This window comes from Macrotis lagotis, chromosome 7, assembly GCF_037893015.1.
Source record: "Macrotis lagotis isolate mMagLag1 chromosome 7, bilby.v1.9.chrom.fasta, whole genome shotgun sequence".
NCBI lineage: Eukaryota > Metazoa > Chordata > Mammalia > Peramelemorphia > Peramelidae > Macrotis > Macrotis lagotis.
The window spans coordinates 31197118-31212088 of NC_133664.1; the positions used below are offsets into that span (position 1 = coordinate 31197118).

Below are 14971 nucleotides of genomic sequence, written 5' to 3' on the forward strand. Positions count from 1 at the left end.
TAATTTTTAAGGAATTTTTTTCTTCAATGGGCAAAAATTGTGTACCTCCTTTCCCATTTGGCCAATTCTATATTTTAAGGAGCTTTTTCCTCCTTCCATGAGTTTTTCTGCCTCTTCATTTGGCCACTTTTGCTTTTTAAAACATTATTCTCTTCACTAACTTTTTGGATCTCTTTTACCATTTGACTGAATCTGTTTTATATAAGTGTGCTTTTTTCTTCAATATGTTTTAATGTCTCATTTACCGAGCTTCTGACTCATTGTTCATGATTTTCTTGTATTCCACTCATTTCTCTTTTCAATTGTTCCTCTATCTCTCTGACTTTATTTTCAAAAATCATTTTTGTGCTGTCCCATTGTCTGAGACCAATTCAGATTTTTCTTGGAGGCTTTGGATGTAAAAACTTTGGCATTGTTAACTTCTGAACTTACTTGTCACCATAGTAAGTTTCTATGGTCAGATTTCTTTTTTCCCCTGTTGTTTGCTCATTTTTCCAGTACTTGAATTTATTTTAACTCTTTCCTAAGGCAGACCTCTGTTCCAGAGTGTGGAAGGCACACTGTCCTAAGCTTCTAGGCTTTTGTGTAGCTGTTTTCAGAGAGTCTTCTGGGGACCTATAAGTTTTCTGTTCTTCCAGGTGGTTTGATATAAGGAGAGGCTTTTACTACTCTCCTGGCCTGTGCTCTGGTCTGTGAGTGACCTTTTTTTACCCTAGAACTGTGATAAGGTTCTCTGTGACCACCAGCTTTGGTGTTCTACTTTCCCTCCCCACCCTGGGACTGCAATCCAGAACTGTGACCCAGATTTGAGTATGAATAAAAAGCAATAGAGTTCTGCCTCAGTCCTATCAAAAAGACCCCTGTGATCTTCTTCCAACTCCCTATGTGAGCTGGGAGCTCTGGAAGAGGTTCAGTGGCTCCCAAGACCTGCTCCCAGTTTGTTGGGGTTGGGGTTATACTGAAGCAGCCCAAGCTGAACTGGTGGTCTCCCTCACACTGATGCAGCAAAACCTCCCAAAGACCTTCTAAGTTGTCTAAGGCTGGAAAATTATTATACTCCTTCTTGTGGGTGATATTGCTCTAGAATTTCTTTAGTCATTATTTAAAGGTATTTGCAGGGGTTTGGGCTCACCCTACCTTTAGTCCACCGACTTGGTTCTGCATCCTGGACCTAGGTGTTAAAAGAAGTAAAAAATTCTAAGAGGCACAACTGAGAAATGAATGAATTCCAATCATGTTGATGGTAGTCAGAGGTGAAATGTTCATGTTCAGCAAGGAACATGTAGGATAGTTTGGCTGGAACATAAAGAATGAATGAAGGGGAATTATGGAGTCAAATAAAGGAGTTAACCAGATGGTAGACAGCTTTAAATTCCATGCCAAGGAACTTGTATTTTATCCTAGAAGAACAAATGTACCATAATGACCATACATAGAGAACCTTTATTTTAATGATATGCAGATGTCATGAAAAACTTTTACCTGTGTGAGTGGTAGACATACATGCAGAGGCTAAATATAATATCATTATCTTCATGACTTTTTCCCTCTTTAATGTCAAAGCACTATGATAGAAGTTTGAACCATGACCATAAACATTATGCTGTCTTAAGAGGTGCTCAATTAGCAAACCTGACCCAATCAATGCCAGTGGTCTAACACTTTATCATAGAATACATGATGAAGAGAATGACTGAATAAGCATTATCAGTTATGAAGTCACAGATTTGAACTAATTGATAAATCTACCCTGCATTTGGAGTTTTCAAGCATTAGAAACACAAATATGTTCCACTTTCTGGTGAGTAACCTATGTCTTTTTTGTGGAGAAAACAGAATGAAAGTGGAATGGTTGATTTTTTAACTCCTCAATAGACTGCCTTCATTTTCATTCATGAATCACTTTCCATTGATTTAAGAGAACATTTTGAAGACTATTATATCACAAACAATGACAGTATTTTTCATTATTTTTTATGATAGTTCACTCTTGTATTAACCTTTAAATTAATTTAACCTTTACAACTTGTGGTTGAAACAATAAATAATCAGTACAATTAATTAATATGGGCAGCTAGGTGGTACAGACTGCTGGACCTGAAGTCAAGATTACTCATTTTCCTGAATGCAAATCTTGCTTCAGACACTAGCTGTGTGACCCTGGACAAGTCATTTAACTTTGTTTACCTCAGTTTCCTCATTTGCAAAATGCTGAATCTTTGCCAAATGGTGTTATGAAGAGTCAAATATGACCCAAAGCACTAAATAACAGAAAATTAATACAATCCTTTGAGCTTAACCATTTCATCAAGTAGTTAATTATGTTCTCTATAAAAGGCAATATGCTATTAGATGGTGAGCAAAATTTCAAATGATTCACATTCTGTTCTCACTGAATTTCATCTCTGGAATGGAAGATGGAATCTCTGAATAATTAATATGAATTAAAGTATAATAAATTTGCGGAAGATACTATACAACTATTATGAGATATTTTAAAAATTAAAATAATGAAGAGCTTAAGTAGTTTAGATCAAATTTGAACTCAGGCCCTCCTGACTCCAGGGTTAGTGCTCTATCTACTCTACTACCTAGCTTCCTCTAATTCATCTATTTTAGAATTGAGGAAATTGAGTCTTAGACATGCTAAGGTGACTCACAGAAATAGTGTCAAAATTAAGATTTGAACCCAGGTCTTCTAACTCAGTCTTTCCCTATCACCAACTTTCCTGTTATATGGTGAATCTAATGCCTTATTTGTAAAGAATTTTTTTTTTTTTTTACATTTTATTTAGATTTTTCAAGGCAATGGGGTTAAGTGGCTTGCCCAAGGCCACATGGCTAGGTAATTATTAAGTGTCTGAGGGCAGATTTGAACTCAGGTACTCCTGACTCCAAGGCCAGTGCTCTATCCACTGCACCACCTAGCCACCCCCGTTAAGAATTTTTAAAGAAACTTCTAGTATATTCATAATTATCACTTCAGTTGTAGACAGAAAATTTAAAACAACAACAAAGGAAACTTCAGTTCAAATGATGCTACTTTTACCATTTCCCTCCAAATGCTTGGTGCAAAGAAGTTCCTATTCATTTTGGGGGGAGGGTTGGAAGGCAATGGGGTTAAATGACTTGCCCAAGGTCACATAGATTATTCATCATTAAATGTCTGAGGTCGCATTTTGACCTCAGATCCTCCTGACTCCTGGGTCACTGCTCTATTCACTGCGCCACCTAGCTACCCCCATTCCTATTCATCTTAACTGCTCTCTATCCTTCACAACACCACCCCTCACCATATAAGAACAATTTTTGCTTTTCTGCTGATTTTCCTTAGTGTGAGAAAGTCTTTGTTTGTCAGACCAACAGGGGGGAATCAAAATTAATTTCTGAAGCTGAATGTTCTTTCTTTGTTTTCTTTTACTGTCACTGTGGCCAAAAATAGAAAACAAAGCTGTGTTGGTGGTTGGCCTTTGTCTCACCACCCCTGTTCTTCAATTCCTTAGCTTTGCAAATTATGTAGGACACTGAGTTTGTCTTAATATTGATCCTGACCAGACTTCCTGGCGGAGCAGAGAACTTGGCTGATTCGGTTTCTGCAGCTGCTTCTCAGCCCTAAGGTGCATGTAATGGAGTGAAGAAAAGATGTAATGAAGAGTATCTTTGGAACTCTGGCAGAAATGTCCCTCTTCCTCCCCAGGAAAAGAGCACAAGCAGATTCTTTTTCTAAATAGTGAAGCAAATATCATCACAGCTGTCAAACTAAGCATCTGAATAGATTTCAAGGCACATTTCAGAAGCTGGAGTCGATGGGCTGCAAATGAAATGTGAAGCCTTGGTCACTGAGTAAATTTTAAAAGTACATATTGTTAGCCATGAGGAAAACACTTGTCTGGAAGCCAAGTGTAATGGGAATATAGGTGTGTCTACCCACTGCGTCATCCCTCACACCTCTCATCTGGAAGGAATGCTTTCTCTCTAAGTTTGTCTGCCATTTGTATAGCAAATATTTGTATGGTACAGTAATTCGCAAGTTCTCTCTCCTATTCATAGGTGAGTGCCTTGAAGGAAGGGACGGTATTCTTGCTTTTCTTTTTGTTTTCAGTGATTAGGAAAACATCTGACAAAAAATAAATGATTAATAAATCCTCCTTGACTGACTGACTGGGAACTTAACTCTCTGGGCTTGTTTGATTTTTCCATTTTGCTCTCATATTTGCAGATCAGAACCAGATCCATATTTATAGAGGATTATCACTACACAGTTTCACTCAAATTCTCTCAGAATTCTAGGGGTAATAACACTCATTCTAGTCACCACTTTAGATCTTTAATTTCCCCTTGATATTCTACTATGTTTATAGCCCGGCATTCCAAGTAGTATGTTTAGATCTAAAACAAAATGATTTATTTATGAATAAAGCAAAATAAATAATAATAATAATAACCCAGGTGCTCACAAATGAAAGCGAACACAAGAATAACATAAATCTGGATCATACCAATCTCCAATGAACTCAGTATCTGTGAAGAATGGCTCTGTCTTTATAGAACCTTGGAAAGGAAGGACACAAGGGAAGAAAACCTATAGTTTGAAGTTACTCCCATCTTTGGAATTTAGGCTTTGAGGTCATTAGTTCATTCAGGAGCAGTTATACCATATAAAGCCCCTGTAATTGCTAATTACTTCTCTACTTGTCTTCACCAACTGGGCAAAGTTCTCTTCTATCGAGGACTGGGGCAGGAGTGTGAATCCATGATCCAGGACATGTCTTAGCTGGCACCTGATTTGGTGTGATAGATTGCTCCATTACAGTTCTCCAGGAACCCTGAAGATTTATGCAATGCTAGATAAGGACCCTGAGAACAGAGGGAGTATCCAACTTAGGAAGAAAAATATCCCTGAAAATATTATGCACAGTTATGCAGGTGCAGAGATCAGTACTGTTAGACAAAACAAATCCTGTACCCAGGATGTGGGAAAATAGTGCACAGAGGCCTGTGACCAGATCAAAGGGTTTCATTCTCATAAGCTTGAATTTTTGATTATATGCCCTTTGCAGTTTTTATCTTTAAATATTCTGATTCTCTGGACAATAAATTGATCTCTCTCTTGTATTGCCAACCTGCCTATGTCTTTTCTCTATTCAGCTTCTCACTGAAGCAGCAGGGATGTAGGTCATTCCCCCATATTTTTGGCACCCAAATAGGGACAAGGGGTGCAGGTTGCCCTACACACTCATCTCTTAAATCTCAAAACAATCAAACATTTAAAAGTATTTTCACGTGAAAAACACCTTTAAGAGGTCAACAGAAAAATCACACTATACATTTGGATAGCAGTTCTCTTTATGCTGGAGAACTTGAAAACTTCACCCAGCTTGTTATCTTAGGCTACAACTGAGCAACCAAGGCAGCTAACTCAGCAGGATGCTGCATCATCTAATCTGAACAGAACTCCCAGCAAACTAATTTAGATGGACTCTCTGGACAAGTCAAAGCTTTACTTGCTATGGTTTTATGTAGCTCAGTGGGGGATTTGTGTATTTTCTATGTAGCCAAGCCCCTGCAAACCCTTTCCCTTTTCTGTTTTTCCCTTTTATCAGAGGGGGATGGCAAAGAGTAGACACTTCTCAGAGGCCTTACTTCTATTGACCCTAGAGTGTAGCTTTAGAGTATAATCACTGGAACTGAAACTTTCTATAGGAAAAACTTAGATCTTCAGTCAAGGATGAATTAAGTTAAAGACTTTTTATCTGATTAATGGTATTTTTCTGATAATTTCTTCAAATACCATTTGCTATAGCTGCTTTTCACCCCTTCCTCATACATCTTTCCTTCTCTGCTGAGCTCTTCAATATTGACCTCTGTCCTAGCCTTATGTAGCTATTACTCACATAAGTGTCCCCTGGCACTCACTGATTTACTTTTCACTATTTTCTACCATCAAAATCAACAGTCTTTAGAGTGATCATCCTACAGTCTCCAAATATTTATATGATGTTTAATTAAAAAAAATTTTAGTTTAAAGTGTAACAGGGTAATCTTTTATCCTCGTAAAGCTTTAAACAACAACATGCAAATGAGCTGAGGAATCATAAAGGTCTGGAGTCGTGTCCATTAATCGACCCTACAATGGTCCTCCAACTCAGTCTTTGTGCTTGAAAACTGTATTTCTGCATACTCACATAATGTCCATTTTGATAAATACGACTTGTTTCTCTGCTTCTTTAAAACTATTTAAACCATTACTTCATTCCACAGTTCATTTTCTGACCCCAAATGCTCAAATATCAGCTGAAAACTATATTTCTCCACACATGTGTTTTAGTGGTTTTTAAAACAGCAAAGTCTTTTCAAACTCCTTTCGGGCATTCAAATATTTACCTATAAAAGAGGCAACACTCTATTCTTTAGCAATAATGCATTCTTTTTCTTTACATTAATGTCTTCCTTTCTCTCCCTTTCGATATTAAACTGTTTCATATGAAACTGCATCACCCCAACATGGTCACATGGGTATTCTTGGAGGCAAATGGAGAATAGCAGTCAGGACTTGGATCCAAGTTCTTTGATTCTAGATTCACTTTTCCCTTACAATTCCATGATCTCATAGCTCTACTTCACTTAAGCTGAAACAACAAAATTTTATAATCCTATATGTAGGAAGAAAAGCATGTCTAGGAAAGTAGGCAAGACCTAGAGGGGTGCTACTGAGTCTCAATAACTATTCTGGGTATTATTACAATAGTATTCATGGTATGTTCTTAATTAATCAGCACCTTGGATAGGTCCTCCATGATGGAAGCATGGATTTGAATTGCTCAGGTAAAGAAAAGAAAAATATGGATTCTTAGAGAATTAGAGAAAGAACTCCATGGATCAAAGAGTCATTGAATATTAAAGCATATTGAGAAGATTTGCTTTTTCTTTCTGAAATATGAATGTCCCTGAGACTCCTAGATGCTTATATTTGAAATGAATCTTAGAAATCACTAAGTGCAACATCTTTTTGCTATTGAGTAAACTGAAGATCTTCAGATGTTATGTATCTGGCTAAAACAAATCACATAATAACTTAGTAAAACCAGGACTAGAATCCAGGTCTTTGAATTAAATAAGAAAAATGTTTTCCCTAGAAAAATGTTTTCCCTCCAATGAATAAACTGTGTCCTAAAAACTCTTGAATAATATTTGGGGGGAAAACCCTTACAATGAGATAGTAGATCATATCTGCATCATTCAAGACTTCAGGCAGATAATTAACTAGACACATTATTGCCAAAGCCTGATTTAGTTTCTGGGAGAATCTAGTGTAGAAATTCAGTATCTTTTCATTAATAACCAGTAGTGAGCATGTGCTGTGTGTAGAGAACTATACTGAACAAAGCATAGGATAAGTGAAGGAAGTGAGAATGCATTCTTTGGACTTTTTATTTTTTTTTATTTTGGAGTTGGTCTGAAAGTCTATTTCTGCTATTACATTCTATAAACTAGGGGGTACAATGCATAGAATACCAGGCCTGCACAGTAGACTTGCCCTCCTAAGTTGAAATCTGACCTCAAAAACATACTAGCTATGTAACTCTGAGTAAGTTACTAAACCACATTTGCCTCAGTTTCTAAATGTGTAAAATGAGCTGGAGAAGCAAACTACTTTAGTAGTTTGCTGAAGAAAATCCCACATGGGGTTATAAAGAGTCAGACGCAACCGACCAACAACAACAAATTTCTATAATTCTATAATTATCTAGAAAGAAAAAAAAACTTTATGAAAAGAATCAAGATGAAATTTTTAAAAGTTTAATCATTCTATTAAATATGATCACATATATTATGTATACAAGTCCTTTTCTAAGTTTGAACTTACAGGGGCAGAACTCAAAACAAGATGTGACACATCTAAAGGTAAGCTAATCCACTACTACAGTGATTATTTCCTTAGAAGTAGGGAATATATTTTATTTGGTTTATTTAGGAAAGGAAAAAGGCATATTTTAAACATGCTACATTTAATTTTCTGTTCCTCTCCAAGTGCAATGACTCATTGATTGTTTGTGATAGAACTTAGGGATAATCACGTTATTGTTTTCTGTGTTTTGTGTTGACTTTCTCTCATATGGTTTATAAATAAACATATGCATATATTTATGATTTTATTCATATATTTAAGATGGTTATGGTATTTTAAAACTCTAAATATTTTTATTAAATATGATCACAAATATTTTATTTACATATATATTATTGCAAGACATGAGCCTATCCAATTAATTTTCTACATCTGTCCTTTCAAGTTTGCATATGTATATATTTATAAAATATAAGTGTATATTATATATGTATATATATATTTATACATATGTGTATGTGTGCATGTTTATTTAAAGAATTATAGCAAATTATTAAAGTAAGTGCAATTGGATAAGTGTGATGCCTCTTAAGCCTTGAGAAACATGGAACAATCACAATTAAAGAGTCTTTGGGCATGCTTAATAATAAGGTAGGGAGAGAGGAGAAACACAGGCAAATGAGACAATTGGAAACCTATGGGTCAATTACTCAGCAAGTTGAGAAGAAGCAGAGAAGCATAGAACAATTACTGTTTCCTTGGATTTTTTTCTATATATTTTTTTCCTAAATCTAATATATTTTCTAATATATTTTTTCTAAATTGCATTCTGTTTCTAAGGAGATAATCTGTAACTGTGAATTAGTTTACCTTTAGATCTCTGAGATCTTCTTTCAATTTCTGCCTGTGTGACCTTGGGCAAATGACTTATCCCATTTGGCTCAGTTTACTTATTTGTCAAATAAAAGGTTTGGATTCAATGGTCCCTACCATCCCTTCTTTTTTGTAGTTTTTTGATGTGATGATCTGTAAAACTGATGAAAAGAGACTCAAACTTATAAAGGACTTGTATAGGTATATGATATAATATTATATGTGTCAATACCAATTCTGAAGAAACTATCTGTTCATGCACATGTGATCTAAAGCAATGCATTATATGTTTCATATATAAGTTAAGTTTAGATGAGCTTAATTCTGGTGGCCATGGGACCAGAGCTGTAACTAGCAGAGTTTGAAGGTCATTTTGTCATCCAACATCTGGGGAACATGCATTTTTACCCTAAATCCTCACCCCACAGTTCTCGGTTATATTACGTCATTCCACAGCATAATTGTCCCTGGGGTACCCTCAAATCTTTAGTCCTAGAACCATCTTCCACTAAAAGTCTTTGGGGACAAGAGTCAGACTGTTCTCCATCTCCCTTTATATCACAGCAGCACATAAAATAGAACTATCCTCTGCACTCCTATTCCACCTTCTTCTAAACTCTTTTTAGCCATATTAAAATGTAAAAAAAAATATAATAATTCTATACAGAATGAGGTTTTGGCCACAGCACCTTTTAAAGATTTTCTGACTATTGATGAATCTTAATCTGGTTGGGAATTCAATTAAACATGCGTATGCAATAGCCCCCCCCCCCCCTTAGACATTAATTATAACCATTTTTGTAGTTCAACATACATGGAGGGGAATAAAATATTTTGTATAATTAAGGTTTTTACTCTTCTTTTTTTCCTTTGCCTGGAAATATTCCAGCACAAAGCAAGGGCTATCTAACTTTTCTTCACAGTGTCTAAATGATGTGTCATTACAGGAGAGGAGAGACAAGTTTTGAAAAGAAATGGGTACTAGAAAAGTTGAATTTCCTTTCTTCTTGGGGAAAAAAAGTCCATGATCAATCAAACAAATTTCTTGGACCCATCTGAATTAGACAACACTTTAATTTCTCCAACAAATTATCTAATTCAGTGTTTGAAGTCAGAGTCAACATGGAAGGCTGGATATTGGCTCCAGGGCAAGGTAATAACGCAATCACACAAAGGCGATAGAAGCAAAAGAATTACAGTTTCTAAATTGATCTGGACCTGGTCAATATCTCTGTGATTGGGTTAAATGTGAGATGTGAGGCTCTGAGTCTAGGTTTTTTAACACATTGAAGGTGAAGAATATTTCAGTACCTGAACTGCCCTAGGCCACAAGGTATACAAGAGTGATTATGATGACCATTTATCTACCAGTCTTTCTTTATCAATTCTACCAACCCAACACTCTACCCCATCAACCAAAGCACAGTTACCTTTCGTGACTTCTAATGGGGTGGTGAAGCCTGTAAACCTGAGCCATGATAAACACGTTTGTGTTTTTCATTTAATTGCATATTGATCCCTCACCTCCTCAAGTTCTAGGTTCTGTTCAATTCAATATTAGGACACTGTGCTATGGAAGGAAGAGAGATGGTCTGGGTTCTAAGAAACACTGGTTTCTTCTTCTGGTTGCTCAGTATTTGACCACATGACCAAGCAAGTCAATTAAAATACTGCTAGGTAAACCAATATCAATCAATAAAAATGTGTTAAGTATTCATTATGTTCCAGATACTGTACTAAGCATTGGGAATACAAAGAGAGAACAAAAGCAGCTTCTGACCTCAAAGAGCTTACAATCTAATAGGTTTCATGAAAGGATTTGACTAGTCTCCAAGCTCCCTTCTAATATTCTGTGATTTTTAATATGGCCTTTCCTCCTAAATATAAATTTTTAAATGTCTAGGTTGCTTTTATCTGTTTAGGGCATTTTCAGTATGGAAATTATGTTTTCTAATTCAGGTCTGAATTTTCTGATGGAGCACTGGATGAGGTGACAGGAAGACCTGCGTGAAAATCCTGCCTTAGACAGATAGCTGTGAGACCCTGGAAAAGTCACTAACCAGTTTTTCAGCTCCTCAACTATAAAATGGGAGTAATGAAAGCATCACATCCCAAGCCTATTGTAAGGATGAAATTAAATTAAATCTATAAAGTACATGGTAAGTCTTAAAGCTCTATGCAAATACTAACCATCACCATTATCATCATCATCATCATCATCCCACAATGAGGTTTCTGGAGCACTGAGAAGTGACTTTCCTTAGATCCTACAAAATTATGTGTCAGTGGCACTGACGCCAAGATCTATTTTTTTTTAGATCCCATTGACCCACATTAATCCACATTAGACTTCTTTGCTCCAGGAGCTCTTCATACCAATCAATGGCTAAGCATTTATTAGGTCCTTCCTTGAGAAAGGAAATATTCTAGGTGTTAGAGAGGAAACAACAAAAATGAAGCATGTTCTGACCTCAAGAAATTTATTTTGTATTAAGAAATATAAAACACATCCATATTTAGACCCACATACATATACTATATATATATATATAAACATTTGTATAAAGAAACATTAACATATACTTATACAACTACATATCTATGCATGTATATATATGTGTGCCCATAACACACACACACACACATATATATATACACATACATTTACATACATATACATATGTGTCTATATCAATCAATTCAAGATAATTGGTTGAGTGGGAGGGAACAGGAGAGGTTATTTACAACTTGACCTGGTCTTTGATGAAGGTTAGAGACCCTAAGAGGGCACAGGTGATGGGTAGCACATCCCAGGCCTATGAGAAAACAAGTCCAGAAGTCCATGAGAAGTGCTGGAATAGTTTGCTAGAAACATAACAAGATGACTCGTTGGGCTGAACAGTGATATTCTTGAAAGAGACTGATGTCGACTCAGACTAGAAAAGTAAGGTTTAACAGCCAATAAGAGCCACTGGAGTTCATTGAATAGAAGTGTGACATGGTCATATCCGTGTTGTAAGAAAATCATTTTGGCAGCTGTGCAGAACCAGAAATTCAAGTAATTAGCTGACCAAAATACTTGAGCTTTTATGCATGCAATTAATGGGACATTTGAAATAAACGCTTTTGAAATGGTTCATGATGCATTCAATTTACCAGTCTCATGATCTCTGAGTTTATAAACATTTTAAATCAAAATCAGTGTTCCAAATCTGTGTCCACATAGATGGCCGTGGCATTTTGGCAGGGATGAAGTTTCTCACATGATAGTGTCTCATTTCTTGAACTTAAAGCCTTGTTCCAGATCCTCAAAAAAAAAAAGCAATAAAATGTAATCTCCCTCCCCAACCCTCTTGAAAATGTGGTCTTTTCACTCCTTCATTCCATACATTTAATGATTCCCCAGCACCTCCTCACTCAAACTCCAGTAGTGCACAGCTGCCAGTTATTTTTATCATTTCAGTTTGTAATTACTTTCCTTCTAGCTATTCATAAACAGAGATGTGTGAACAGTTGTGACCTTCTCTCCCAATATGCATAACACACTTGATACTAAGTGCTACCCATAGAATCCCAGACCCTGGAGGAATCATTCTGAATAATTCTCATTGTTTGGGTCTGGAACAGAAAAGTTCATACAAGGAATATAATAGTTCACATTTTCACGCAGCTTTGAGGTCTACAAAATCCTCCACAGATGCTGTCTCTTTGGATCTTTACCATGGGCCAGGAAGGAGGCAACTAAAGCTGTCAGTGAAGGTGAGGGACTTGTCCATGCTCACATAGCTTGTATGTGTGGGGAATAGCATTCTAGCCCCAAGTTACCTGAATTCAGTATTCTATATGTAGGAGGCGGGTAGTTGATAATACCAGGTCTAGTCTTAGAAAGAAAGACCTGAGTTCAAATTCAGCTCAGATCCTTACAAACTGTGTCATCCTGGGCAAGTAACTTAATCTTTTTTGCCTCAGTTTCTTCATGTACAAAATGAAGAAGGATATGACCGATCATCCCACTATTTTTTACCGAGAAAACCTCAAACAGCTCAGAGTCAGACAGTACCAGAAAGCCTGAACAACAAAATTCTATACACACTAGATAAAACCCTCCCTCTTGTCTGCCTCACAATGCATCGTACTAAACTAGCATGCAGACTGACTCACTGCAAAAGATAGAGAAGTAGGAGATTCAATTACTCTATGAGTATTTCCTTTCTCAAAGTTGCCAATTTGGCTAGCAGAAAATGGACTATTGCAAAAAAATAAAAGCATTGAAAATGATTCCAAGGAAGCAAATGTATCAATTGCCAAGGAATATGCTTTATAGGAAGACAAGAATATTTCATTTCTTCAGGATGATTGCTCCCTTCCCTAAGGAGAACACAATCTTTCTTTGCCTTGATCATTCTCAATTAAAATGATCTTAGAGTCAGGTGTGTTGGCACATTCTGGGGGTTCCCTTTGGAATTTGCCTCAAATAGAGGAGGAAGTCCGATAGGAATGTTCTCTCAGGGTTTGCTGAGAGTGTTTTTTACATCTCTGGTCTATGTTTATGATACTCTGACAGTTTTCTGGATGAAAACACACACCACCTAGAAAGGTACTTTGATAAAAGGCAGAGATGTATAACAATGCATAACCCTAAATGCTCTCGAGTGTGGCTAAAACCAGTTTAAAATGTTATTAGGAAATATTTTACAAAATATATAAAACATAATAGGGCATGTATAATGTCAACTCTATGGTTCTCTACACCATATGCAACCCATAGGTATCTTGATGTACAGTTTAGTAGCCCCCAGTTTAATTTGAATTTGACACCACTAATACAATAGATAGGATAGTGGACTTGGACCTAGGAAGATAAGGGTTCAAATCCCAACTCAGATATATCTTCTTTATACCTCAGTTTCCTCATCTACAAAATTAAAGGGTTTAGATTAATTGTCCTCTAAGACATCTCTGTTGTTTGTCCTTTGTTCAAGAAGAGATTCATGATGTCATGGAGATGATGATGCAACACACAAGTGAATAGGATTAAAGTGAGGAAGGACAAAGAAAAATCAAGAGTTTCACTTCCTTCCCTGGAGTCCTTAGGGTTCAGTGGCCAGGATCAGATCAACTAGAGATAGTAGGGGGTGTAGTAGTGGGAGAAATTAAGACTGGGTAGGAAAGAAATGAGGCAAAGAATGGCTCTTCTATCTGGTTAAAACAATCATTGTAGGAGGAGGAGACTCTCAGGGTTCACTATTTACATTCACTCTGAGACTATTAGGATCCAGACACTGGGGCCTGGCCTGGGATTTCAGGAAAAGAAATTCATATTCTTTTGTACAGAGTACTTGCCAGAAGGTAAGGGCAAGAACATCTGTGGACAGAAGGGTGGGAGGAAAGGCAAGAAAGAAAGAAAGGGAGGGCTGGATATATTCCTGGTGGGGAAACTTTTACTACTACTACTCACAAAGGCTGCTGCTTATTCATTACGTTTTTTTTGATTTTCAATGTTTGCAAGGTAATGGAATTAAGTGACTTGCCCAAGGTCACACAGCTAAGTAAGTATTAAGTGTCCCAGATCACATTTGAAGTCAGGCCCTCCTGACTCCAGAGTCAATGGTCTATCCACTCACTGCACCACCTACCTGCTCCTATGCACAACATTTTTTTTTTAGGTTTTTGCAAGGCAATGGGGTTAAGTGGCTTGCCCAAGGCCACACAGCTAGGTAATTATCAAGTGTCTGAGGCCAGATTTGAACTCAGGTACTCCTGACTCCAGGCTGGTGCTCTATCCACTGCGCCACCTAGCCGCCCCTTACACCTATCATTCTTGAAGAGAATCATGACATCATGAAACTGATGCCATGACTTGCAAATGAACTGGATTATATGAGGAAGGGCTATATAAAATCACCAGCCTCACTCACTTTCTCCCCATCTAAGCAAGTATACTAGTATGTTTGACAAAGTACCAGAGTTTCAAAAAAATTGAGAAATGTTAAAATTGGAGCTGTTTTGTTGGTGGGGATAGAAGGCTGTTTTGCTCAGGAAAATTTTATGAATAGTTTTGTAATAATTTGAGGAGGCAGGTAAGTGGCTCTGTCCATAGAATTCTGGTTCTGATTACTTATTAGCTGTTTGACCCTGGGCAAGTCACTTAACTTCTATTTGCCTTAGTCAACTGGAAAAGGAAATGGTGAACCACTCCAGCATCTTTTAAAAAAAATCCCATGAATGTTTATGAACCATGGGGTCATG

The 14971-nt window shown here is 36.8% G+C and overlaps 1 long non-coding RNA gene across 1 annotated transcript in view; it reads left to right on the top strand.

The window, feature by feature from the left end:
- LOC141493643 (uncharacterized) overlaps positions 1-14971 on the top strand; it is a 56944-nt gene that overhangs the window by 35221 nt on the left and 6752 nt on the right. The window contains exon 3 of the long non-coding RNA XR_012470268.1: positions 10682-10881. This is a non-coding gene — a long non-coding RNA (uncharacterized LOC141493643). The remainder of the gene's footprint in view (positions 1-10681; positions 10882-14971) is intronic.